General features: G+C 54.2%; 1 protein-coding gene across 2 annotated transcripts in view; it reads left to right on the top strand.

The window, feature by feature from the left end:
• MSI2 (musashi RNA binding protein 2) overlaps positions 1 to 12,173 on the top strand; it is a 379,231-nt gene that overhangs the window by 340,268 nt on the left and 26,790 nt on the right. The window lies entirely within an intron of this gene.

Genomic DNA, 12,173 nt, shown 5'->3' with positions numbered 1-12,173 from the left:
GAGCCCGCAGGGGTTGGGGATATGTGACTTGGAGCACCTGTGTCCTGTGGCGGACAGAACCAGAAGTGAACACACACACACACACACACACACACACACACACACACACAGAGACTATTCTATAAATACTAATGTGAACGATCTAATCTGGAAGAAAAATTATATAAACATTATCTGGTTGTCTTTGTCTTTGGGGGCCAGTCCCTCAGTGGTTGTTGCTCTTCGGGAAGGGACAGTGGAGGCACCCAGGTGCTGCCACATCTCAGGCCCTGTGGGCCCCGATCCACACCGGGTCCCTCTTTCCCTGGCACCTCTGCCCTCACCTCGCCGCCTACTGGCCTTGCATTCCCTGCTGGCATCAAGGGCCTCTTGGCCCACTGGGGTCAGAGGGCGCGAACACAGAGGGTCTGTCCTGATCAGGTCGGTACCCCCGATGGTCACCCCCAGAAGGGCTTCCTTTCCCAATGACCCCGATCCGTCCACTTCCCCACTCTCTTGGATTAACGAAGTACAGCTCAGTTGGGCCCTCAAGAGTCACCCCTTGTTCACGCTCAGGGTTTGTGAGAAGTGACCTGCGTGCTTCCGTCGGATGCATTCCGTCCATCCTTTTGAATGTCAGTGTCCTTTAGACCCAACCTGTGCAGTTGTGTTCATCTCATTAAAGATGCTTGATGTAATCATTGGTTCCTTTCCTTTTATTTTCGCTCAGGCTTTTTCGTGAGTGCTGTTTGCTCTTTTTAATCTGTTTGGCTTCTTTCCTCTTCATTTTGTTCTGCTATGAATTGCTTTGCTTTGGTGAGCTTGTCCTAGTATATGCTTGCCTCACAGACGTTTTAGCCGTTGTGAATTTTCATCCCTGTAAATAGTTCGTCTGTGCTTCTCCCTGTTGCCGTTTTATTTTTACCCCTGTAAGCAACTGAGGTAGAAAAATAAATTGTTTACCACGGACATGCTGTGTGCTGCCGTCTCTTAGCCCGACAGTGTCCTGCTCTCGCTCCGGGGGAGGTGAAGGCACTAAATAACCGGGACCAGTGACAGCCTAGTGCGGTTTCTGAAAGCATGCGCACTCCCCCTGGCTGCCGCCTGCCCCCAGCCCTCTCTGCTTCCGCGTGCCCCCTGCACTTGCTCGAGGTGACCCTGTCCTTGAGCCGTGGTAGAGCGCTTGCATGCAGCAGCTGCTCGGTCCGCTCCCGTGCCCCCTTCCTCTGCCATCACCCCCTGCCCTCGAGTGAAAATGCCACCGAACACCTGGAGCCCCTCGCATCTGTGCGCCAGGTGTGTGTGAGCCCGTGCCCGCACTGTGCACACCTGCCCACGTGTGGTTTGCACGTAGCTTGCTTTCCTAACTCCCCTGTACGGTGCAGGTCCGAGGAGGCACCTGTGTTGCTGGACATGAGGCTAGAAGATCTCATTTCCCGGTCACTTGGCCACATAGTAGCCATGTGACCTTGAGCAAGTGACTTAGCCCTCTGAGCCCTCGGGATTATAACAGTGCCTAGTGAGTTAGGTTTTTAGAATTACCTAGGGTGATGTGTATATGTGAACATGCCCTGTAAATTGGTGAATGCTATACAACTGGAAGTTTCAGAAACAGTGGGCCTTGGTGTTCTTATTCTGCCACTCTCCAGAGTGGTTTTCTCTTCCTCGTCACCCCCGATGAAGCTGCCTGCTAGGGGACCTACTTATCAGTGAAAGGAATGATTGGGAATCCCCGAGGGAGTTGCTGGGACTTCTTGCTTCACCCCCGCTCTTCCCTCCCTCCCTCCCCATGTACTGATCATCCAGCAGTGGATAGGTACCAAATATCTGGACGTGCATAAGGCTATAGCTCCTTGAGGATGCTCACGGCCCAGCCGAGGGAGACAGCCGGTGATCACACCCATCGGGCATCAGGGGACAGGTGCTTAGCTAGAGAGAGGGAATCTCTCTCCGCTGTAAGGGCACAAAGACGGGCTGTTGGTCCTGCCTGGGGTGACACCACTACTGGGTCTTACAAAGTCAAATAAAATTAGCTGGGTAAAGAAGAGAAGGAAGTGTATCCCAGGTAGAGAAATGACATGCTTAGACACTGAATCAAGTATTTTTTTAAAAGAAAGAAAATGCAATATAATAATACCTAGGCAAAATAAGAATTTGTTTTTTCTCTCCAGTGTGAAAGAAGCCTGGATGTGGCTCCACAGTATCAAGGGTCTGGGTTTCTTTTATCTTTGTGTCCTATTCTCTTCAATGTAAGACTCCATCTTATAGACTAAGAAGGCTGCTCAGGCTCCAGCCATTACGTACTCATCCCAGAAGAACACACCTCTTCCCTTTAATAACACTTCTTAGAAGTTATGTGTGGCACTCTGCTTAGATCCCATTGGTCAGGCCTTAGTCACATGGCCACTTGTAGCTGCAAAGGAACCTCAGGAATGTCTTTATTCCTGGTAAGCATGTGCCAGCTAAAAACAGGATTCTGGTATTAAGGAAGAAGAGTGAAATATTTATTAGGGGACACTTAGCAAACTCTGCCACAAACCTGAAAGGGGCTGCGGTGCAGGTCCCAGGGACTAAGAGCAGTTAAGGGGATGGGGGTGGGTCAGGGGAGACAAGGTTAGAAAGGGGGGCAGGTTCCGGGATTCACATTTGATCCGCAAAACACATGAAAAGCCCTTAGAGGATTTTAGGTAGAGGAGTGTTGTGGTCAGATTTCCAAAGTGAGTCAGAAGGGGTTTGGGGCGGGGGGGGGGGGGGCAGTGAGGGACCCATGTGGGTGAGTTCAAAAGAATGCTCCCCTCTTTCTGCACTGCCTCTCCTCCTCTCTGCCTCTTCCTCTCGGGGCTCTGTTCCTCTCCCCCTGCCTCAGGTTGGCTGCGGCCCTTTGGGGGTCTTTCAGCTCTACTGGGACAGCAGGGTTAATGCAGCCCCAACCGTCAAAAAAGTGTCTGAGCCACAGCCTTGGCTACTGAAGTGACCTCAGACACAGGGCCCTGGGGGCAGCCAGGAGAGTCAGGCTAGCATCCCTGGCTCAGTGCTGCCACCTCCCTCCTAGGATGACTGTGTGGGAACAGCCGGGTGGTACAGGTTCCAGGCGGCGAAACCTGGGACTCTGGTTCAGGAAGTACCAGTTTGTGCTTCTACGTCCTCAGTGATGGAAAACAGATTTCATTCAGGTGCTGATGTTGCCTGATGGGGACTGGCTTCCTGGAGCACTGGCTTAAGAATGATCTTGAGGCCGAGTCTTAGCTCAGCAGAAAGGGAGCTGTGGTTGATTAGTGATGCCTGCGTGGTTGCTGGATCCGGAACTCACAACTGCTCACCACGTATTTTGCCTTCCATGTCTCCAGTCTGATGATGGATGGTTCTCAGGTGCTGGTTGATTTTTGGTCCCTCTAAAAGATAGTCATTCTGTTCCACACCGAGGGAGGGGGTGTGGTCTGAGGAGAGGTGCCATAGCTCAAGGATATCCTGTTCTCTCTGGCGGAGAAGCTGCTGTAGCCCATCTTCAGTTGTGGCTCTGCAGTGTAAGCTTCGGTCACATCGTCTAGTCTTGGAGCAAAGACCAAGTCTTAGTGGTCTGTCTTATCCTGAGGGCTGTGGCTTGAATGTGGAAAGCAGAGGGAAGAGGGCCCGAGTTTTTGGAAGGGGAAGGAGTTTGCCTTATGCCAGATGACTGGGGAAAGCAGCCCGGGGCAAGGGGCTGCTTCCTGAGCTAGCTCACACCAATCTGTCAGTTCCCTCCGGTTTACAACACGGGCGAAGTGTTCAGACGTGCTGATAGCTGCCACACCAAAGGCCTGGGGCCCTGCCTGGATGGATGACCTGGGCCACTGCAGGGAGCGACTCCAGAGGCCTTCCGTCCACCCCTCCCCCAGCCCACCCACATGGCGGAGGCCCTCGTGCTCAGCCCCCACTCGGGAAACCTGTGCTCGTACTCCCGCCAGAAAAAGTGGTGCTTTTTCTGGTCAAGTTCTTGAAGAGAGAGGAGCAGGCCTCCCTCCCAGCCTCTGTGACCCTGTCAGGGGAGGCGATTCCAGGGCCACTGTGGTGGAATCACAAAACCAGCGGCTTGGGCTGACCCCTCACTCGGGTGTCTGTTTAAACCTCAGGACTTTCCTCTGCTTACGTTTGTAGGAGGCTCTTTCCTCACCCCCTACCCCAGAAATGCCCTCATGGGGAACCCTGGTATACCCCGACGCGGTAGGTCCTCAGCTCTGCCAGTGCCGCCTGGCTCGGTGCTTCTGCCTGGGTTCCAGAACGGAGCCCTCCCAGCGAGTGATGGCTGGCTCCTGACGGGTAGGGGAGCCCACCTGGACGTGCCAGGATGGGATGGTCGGCTTCCCAGGCCTGTTGACGTGTCCACAGTCCCAGGCGCCCGCAGCTAGATGTTTCAGCACTGTAGACAGAAATGCTCCCTCGTAAAGGGAAGCCCCACCTGACACGGCAGCCCGCACACATCTGCTTCATCACCAGCCCTCTCATCTGCACCTCCCTCCAGCCCAGAGCTTCGTCTCTGGGGATTACCCCCTTCACAGATCGGATCCACAGGCAGATTCGGAATCGCAAGCGAGCTCCTCCTGTGGCCAGCCCGCTCCCACGCCACCTGGCCCTGTGGGTACTGGGGGCTCATCCCTCATTTGAATATTAAGTCAGGCTTAGTGTAGCTGCTGCTTTAAAAGAAAATGAGGAAGTAAAATTCCGCAGCCCACCCCTATTCTGGCATGAGCTGTGGATGCCCTCCCGTGCTCCTCCCGTCGCGTAGAAGATCAGGGGCTGACGCTATTCCCAGGTGATGAAAGCAGAGCGTGGTGCCTAATAGGCACGTAATAAATGTTTGCGGAAATGAATTGGAGCAGTCTGAACTGACGGGATTGCGGGTTTCACTTTCCAGCAGGTTTCCACGCCTCTTGAAACTCCTCTGCATGCAAAAGAGAAACGTGACTCGGGGTGCCAAAGCCAGAGACCCCGGTTCTCAGGAGGGAAGTCGGGAGACTGAGTTCTTGTCCCCAGCTTGCTGGGACAGTAAGGCCACCTCTGGGCCTCAGTTTCCCCATCTGTCCAATGGGGCTATTGATCTCCTTGTCTTATCCCCTTCCTCACAGGTTGTTGAAAGGGTCACTGACCAGGCATTAGAAAAGACAAAACAACAACAACAGAGTGTGAGATTATAGGCAGACGGCAGTGCCAGGCCTGAGGGATGGGCAGCTCATGCGTCTAGGACAGCCAAGGACAAACCGGAAGGCCAAGATGGGCCCCCGTTCCCTCCTTCTGCCCAGGCTGAAAAGGCAGAGCAGAGTCCTACCCCGAGGTATTTTCCCTGAGTCCAGGTCAGCTTGGATCCCCTGCCTCAGAGAGACCCAACCAATGGGGTCACTGCCTGTGGTGCCGGTGCCTTCCGTTGGGGGTGGGCCATGAGAGCGCATTCTCGGTAGTGTGCCGGACGGTGTCCTCAGGACCTGCCGGGGGCTAGATCCTCTGTGGGCATTGGGAAGGGGTCCTGATAAAGCGAGTGAGGAGGTCAGGGCCTGGAGGGGCGTCGCACAGGCAGCCAGATGTATCCCCCTGTGGTCTGACGGGGTGGGGGAAGGGGTGGCAGGGTTGGGGAGTCACTGACTGCCAGCAAAGCTTTCAAGAAGGGGCACCATCTGAACTGGGTTTTGAGGTGCACATAGGAGTTTGCCATGCAGCCAGTGAGGGAAGGGTACTCCACGTCCAGGGATTAGCAAGTGTAAGGGCCCAGAAGCATTACGTGGCTTCCCTCCCTAGCGTTCCTACCTCTGTTGATGATTCTGTGGCCCCCATCTGGGCAGGTGCTGTCCTATTACCTGGGCCAGGACAGCTGGACAACAGACTTTAGCACTGAAAAGCTGATGCCACTTCTTCCCAGACCTAGGGAATCACGGGCAGACACTCTGTGAACCAGGGGTGCCGTCCCCACCGTTGCCTTAGGCTGTTCCCTGTTGGATTGCACTGAGCTGGCCCAGTGGGCCCTGGGTGCCGGCTGCCCAGGGCTGGCTTCCTTTGAGGCCAAGAGCCTTGCCCAGTTGCAGTCACCTAGAGAAGGACAGGAGAGCGAGAGTGCAGCTGCTGACCCCCCTCGGAAGCCCTGCTGCCCTGCTCTGAGCCCGAGCAGGCCTCAGGGCAAGACTGGGTTTGCAGGGGAGGGTATGGGGCCTGTCCTGCATCTCTCTTAGTGGAGCTGGTTTAGGGCCTCTCCACACTCTCTTCGTCTGACCTCTGGCACCACCCTTGAACGAGCTAGGATTCAGGTAAGGCCTAGAGCAGGTGGAGCCCCTTTCTTGCCCACCCTGTTGTACCCATCCGTTCCTCTTCCACCCATTCCACACTTGCTTACCAGTACCTGCTGCGTCACAGCCCTGCCCCAGAAGCTGGGGACACAGTGACGAAGCAGAGAGACATAGCCCTGCTTTCTGGGGCACGTGCTGGCAACAGAGGAGAGAGCAGGCTTCCACTAGATGGAAGGGCCCCCAGAGGTCCCTCTGGCTGAGCCCTTCCTAGAGGAGCTGGGAGGGACTGAACAAATCCAAGGGCAAAAGGGCAGGAGCGACCGCCAGCGCAGCTGACGGGCGAGCACCAGAGCTCTGGGGTCTTCAGCCACCGCAGCCAGGCCCTCCCTGAGCCCCTGCGAGCCCCTCGCCTCCTGCCGTCACATTACCCACCTTGTACTTCAGATAAGACGTATCCTTATCACTCACAGGCAAATTATAAATGGTATCTATTAAAGCCCTTTGTATGTGGAATGTCGTGTAAATTAATAGGGTTTTAGAATAGGAAGGCCACGCTACTGTTATTACCTTGGGCAATAATAATAAAAATAGAAATAAAAGTTATTATTCCACTTACTGAGAGCTCACCCGGTGCCAGATAATGGGGCACCGGTGCCACCAACGCGCTGAATTTCACGGCAGCCCTAAAAGGAGGCCATTAGTCGCGCTTACAGAGGAGCCAAATGAGGCCAAGGCGGGGTTACATCACTCGTCTTGGGTGGCACAGCTAGTGAGCGTGGGAGATGGGATTTTTGCCACCTTGCTTTTAGCCATGCTGTGCATGGTCTCCTTTAACCTTAACTCTCTGGACCCGAGTCCTCCACCAGGTAACGTCTTCCTGGGGGTATTGCACTGAGGGCTCACTGAGGTGGTCGGGGGTAGCCTCTTGGCCGTGGAAAGCGCCCCAGTGGCAGCTGCTCTTCTTATCATCGGCGTAAGGATCATTTTCTCATCATCTCGTCTGCTTTAAAGGTGAGGAGACAAAGGAACAGAGAAGGTTCTACACATCACCTTGTCGCCTAGGGCTGACGTGCAGCGGCGTGATCCGCCGGCTGTTCAAATTTTTAATGATTTCTGTACCAGTTGGTAAATAGCAGCCGCCTTGAGCCCCCAGAATGCCTCCCCCTCACCTCCCGGGAGTCTCCCCCAAGACCCCCCTGACCGTCCCATGGTCCACCAGTCAGTGCCCAGTTCAAAACCTAAAATAGCCTGTCTCAGGAGTCAAAAAGTGACGGACTCTGCATTTACAGGAGAGAGAGCTTGAGATCACAGATGTTAGTTTACTCACAGAGCTAGTGATGGGGCCAAGGTGGGAGCCTGGGATCTTTCAGCAAAAAGTCTTGGGGTGCTCAAGACTTGAAGGTTTGCTGTCCTGGTGCACAGACATGGGTGCTATAGGGCCGGTGTTTGGAATTGTGCCGAGCCCTTGCACAGGCCCGTAAAGAACGAAGCTGGGGAATGTAGGCAAAGAGAGGAGGCCCAGGAGAGTTTAGGCCATTTAGATTTAAATGGCTCAGTGAGAGATCCTATGGGGAGAATGCAAAATGTTGACTCTTTGACTGGCAATTGGACATCTGAAACTGAGAACAGGACATGTAAAAAGCCATCTGCAGGGCTTCCCTGGTGGCGCAGTGGTTGAGAGTCCGCCTGCCGATGCAGGGGACATGGGTTTGTGCCCCAGTCCGGGAAGATCCCACATGCCGCGGAGCGGCTGGGCCCGTGAGCCATGGCCGCTGAGCCTGCGCGTCCGGAGCCTGTGCTCCACAACGGGAGAGGCCACAGCAGTGAGAGGCCCGCATACCACAAAAAAAAAAAAAAAAAAAAAAAGCCATCTGCACAGTGAGCTCTAGCAGGACCAATGGTCAGACCAGTGGCTTGTCCTGACACCCATTGGTGGTAGGTGGGAGAGCGTCTGCAAAGCAGAAATTGCAGTTTTATGAGGAGTGAGGGGAGGGGTGGTGCAGGAGAGAAGGAGAAACTCTCAGCATAGTTTGCTCATGTCTCCTTAGAAACTAGAGTCTGAAACGCCTTCACTTTGAAGGTCTTGGTCTTGGTCTCTGACAGACTGACGTTTGTTCTGTGGGCAAGTGGGTGTCCCTGGGCTAGCCAGGACCACAAACTGCTGTCACAGAGCGGCGAAGGCTGGCTTTGGAGTGAGCTCCCTGTGGCCACTCTCACCCTTGAAGTCTTGCTAGAGAGAGAGCAATGCGGAACAGAGTCCTCCTAGGGCCAGGAGCCAGGGCGGAGCACTTGTAATGTATCAGCCGTTCCTGATACTGGCCCTCTGGCCAGCACTGCGGAGAAACCTTGTCTTGTCCCCAAGGCCCCAGATAGTCAGGCCAAAGCTAGAACTCTTTAGGGCCCAGAAAGGGAAGGATTTGTCCCCAGCTCGGTCGGTCCTGACTGAAAAGAATTATGAGGGACCTGTGTCTTGGTCACGTGTACCAAGGGCCTAGCTTGGTGATTTTTTTTAACTGAATTGAAGTGGTAAGACCTTTAGGGGCTATAGGTCAAGATCATAGCCATGGGAATGCCTCCATTCCCTTTCCTTTTGTTTGCTGGACTTCGGAGGAAAGAATTAGCTGGAATGGCCACCCTCTACCCTCCACCGTCCTGCAAGGCTGAGTCTTCTGATCGCTGCTTCCCTCTCCAAGCAGGATTTGGTGTAGCCACACCCATGTCTTGAGCTCAGCTATGAGAAGACCCTATAGTACACACAGTCAGGGGCCTGGCTACAAGCTAGGTGGGCCCAGGGTAGAGGCCCCCTTCTCGCTGGCAGAGTGGCCAGAGCTCCCCTCTAGCCCAAAACCCTGCTTCTCGGTAGCCAAGTTTCTCTCCTTTGCGGGGAGTTGGTTTGTGTGCAGCCTGGGCCCGCAGCTGGAGACCCCTTTCCCGTCAGGACTGGTGACTGGAAGCTCTGTGAGGGCAGAGAGTGTGTGTGTTTAGTAGGTGCTCAATAAATATTTAGTGAGCGCATAAGGGGCTGAGAATGGGTCGGGAGTTACGGAGGCCTCTGAGGTCGGTCCCTGCAAAAGTTCTAGGTGAGCAAGGGCACTGTGGGCTCCAGCTCTCTGTTGGGAGGTAATACGGCCCCCCTGGAGAAAGATGCCGGGCCAGAGTCCCCAGGGAGAGCTTTCTGCTTCCTGCCTCCCCAGGACCCCAGCAAGCAGTGCCTAAAGCCATGTTCTCAGCTCCAGCCATGCTTTGGGGAGCACTGGAAGTTTCCTTTGTCCAGGCTGCACCCAGACATATCATCAGAATCTCTGGGGGCAGGGCCCAGGCATCAGAGGAAGAGGGAGGCAGGAGGAATTGCCTGGAGCAGCTGCAGGTGGGTGACAGTGCCCACCCTCAGAGGGACCCTGGGCAGCTCTACACGCCTCCTGGAGATGCAGGGCGTGCTGGGGAAGGGGGTGGAGAGTGCTTAAAGCAAGCACAATGTAGGAAAAATTGTCTTTCCTTGTAGTGTACATTATGAGAGAGTTTTCTAAAGATGCCCCTCAGAAATCACAGCCTGTCAGAGCCCTAAGGAACCTCAGAATTCACTCATCCAAGGTCACAGAATTAAGTAGTGACCAAGCCAGGACTGTATCCCAGGCGGCATCTTCTCAAACCAGGAAGGGGAGAGGACGCAAAGTGAGAGGTCCGTGACCTAATACCCCGTGGTGGACAGGACAGTGGGGCCCTTCAGTGTTTACTAAAAACCAAGGACACCCCAAGACTTCCTCTAAATCAAGGATTCTCTGCCCTTGATCCCACAGAGGATCCTGTGCATCTCTGCATACATCAGAATCATCTGGAAGGCCTTTAAAAGAGAGACAAAGGCCCTACCCGATTCTTTGTGTGCTAAAGCTCCCTCAGCCAGGCTAGAAACCCGCTGCTCTGAACGGAGACCCTGAAGTGGATCTCAGAGGAGATGGTCTCAAGGATTAGATTCTCCACCGTGTTCTCAGGAGGGCCTTTCCTTCCACAAGGTTAGCGGGAGACAGGGTACGCAGATGTACACCTCAATTTAACCTTTGTAATTTTTTTTTTTTTTTTTTTTTTTGTGGTACACGGGCCTCTCTGTTGTGGCCTCTTCTGTGGCGGAGCACAGGCTCCGGACGCGCAGGCTCAGCGGCCGTGGCTCACGGGCCCAGCCGCGGTGGGATCTTCCCGGACCGGGGCACGAACCCGTGTCCCCTGCATCGGCAGGCGGACTCTCAACCACCGCGCCAGCAGGGAAGCCCCAACCTTTTGCAATTTTTGAAAGCCCTTACACCAAAGGTTCTCCCCATCGGCTGCACCCTGGGGTCACCTGGGAAGCACTTAAAGGTCCCCCTGTCCAGGCTGCACCCTAAACCAGATAAATCAGCATCTCCGACAGTGGGACCCAGGCCTCAGCATTTGTGAAAACTCCCCAAGTGGTCCAGTGAGCGGCCAGCGGTAAGGATAGTCCGCTAGACAGAGCAGGTGCTCTTTCTTGTCGTTGCCGGCCCTCTCCTGTAGGCATTTGAGTTTGCTGCCCCTGGGCTGCAGGGTCACGGGAGTGGAGAGGCAGCTAGACATGCAGGCAGTGCTACCTTTCAGCTCAGTTTACCCAGAGCAGTGCCTCTGAGCCCTGGCCCTCCTCCACCACCTTAGGGCATCTGACCGTCATCATACCAGCTGATGTTCCACAAGAATCTAAGGTGGGACAGACTCCAGACTAGGTCCCAAGTGGGACACGGGGCTCGGTCCCCACCCTACAAGAATTTGCCACCCAGCAGGAGACATCAGATGTGCACATAAAAATAACTGTGCTTAGGTAAGGCAAAAACTGGTAAGTGCCACACAGAAGCAATAAAAAGTAGCTGTGGTGTCGTAGAAGCCTCCAGAAAACCAAAAGTGCCGTTGACTTCTAACTGGCACTAAATTCCCAGAGATCCAGAAAGTCCAGAAAAGCATCTCGTCCACTGTCAGTGGGATGGCAACAGCTCTCACTTAGACGAGTTACTTAGCCCAGAGTGTGGTGGTGCCAACCCCAGAGGTACCACTTCCCAGTGACAGAGGGACTTGGGTTTGTCATCCTCTTACACCAGCAAGACAGGCCCTTGCAGGCTCAGAGCTGAAGGGATTTTAGAGGTCATCTGGCTTGACCTCCTTGCAGGAGACAGGAGTTGGTTACTCGGGGCGCAGAGAAGTGAAACACGGTGCTCAAGTTATAAAGCAAGCCAGGGGCAGCTGAGGCTGGCGGCCAGGCTTTGATGCCAAACCCAGTGATCCTTTTATTGAGCTGGTGGGGCGAGGAGCTCCAGGCTGGTGAGATTGGGTCTTTAGGTCTGAATGACAGCTCCTAGAAGGCGTGGCACCTGCCCGTGCCTGGAATTCCACCATTAGGGCTTCGTTCTTTCGTACCCAGGCAGCCTCTTTTTGAATGCAAGATTCTCTAACAGGTGGGGCATACTACCTTCCTAACACCTGAGTCGCCAGGTAGGCAATGTATAGCTCTCAAGTCCTGAGGTTTTATTAGCAAAACATTTTTCTCGTTGCTGCCTGATTCACTGCTAAGAAATGGGAGGTATTAAGCCACTGGGGTCACGCCAGCTGGCTTGGCCCGGTTGTTAGAGCTGAAAAGAACGCATATTCTAATTTTGAGGTATGGAAATTTAGCTGCAGTAAAATGACATCATGAAGTTGGGACATCCTGAAAGATTCCAGACCACTGTTATCAGTAGGAATTCAGGCCTCCTGTGTGCTAATGACCGTCTGACCATGTGGCCAACCCCGGAGAAGGTGGAATAGCCCTGCATGAGGGAGAGCCCTGTCTTGAGGGCAGGGCTGATGGCTGGACAGAGACCTGATGGGCTTCATCAGAATGAGAGCTAACACTTGTTGAAGCTTACTTCCTGGCAGGCATTCGTGTAAGCACTTTGCATCTATTAATCTCTG

The sequence above is a fragment of the Phocoena phocoena genome, chromosome 19 (genome assembly GCF_963924675.1).
Source record: "Phocoena phocoena chromosome 19, mPhoPho1.1, whole genome shotgun sequence".
NCBI classification, from domain to species: Eukaryota; Metazoa; Chordata; class Mammalia; order Artiodactyla; family Phocoenidae; genus Phocoena; species Phocoena phocoena.
The sequence above is the reverse complement of the archived record's forward strand: the minus strand, read 5'-3'. Positions and strand labels throughout refer to the sequence as shown.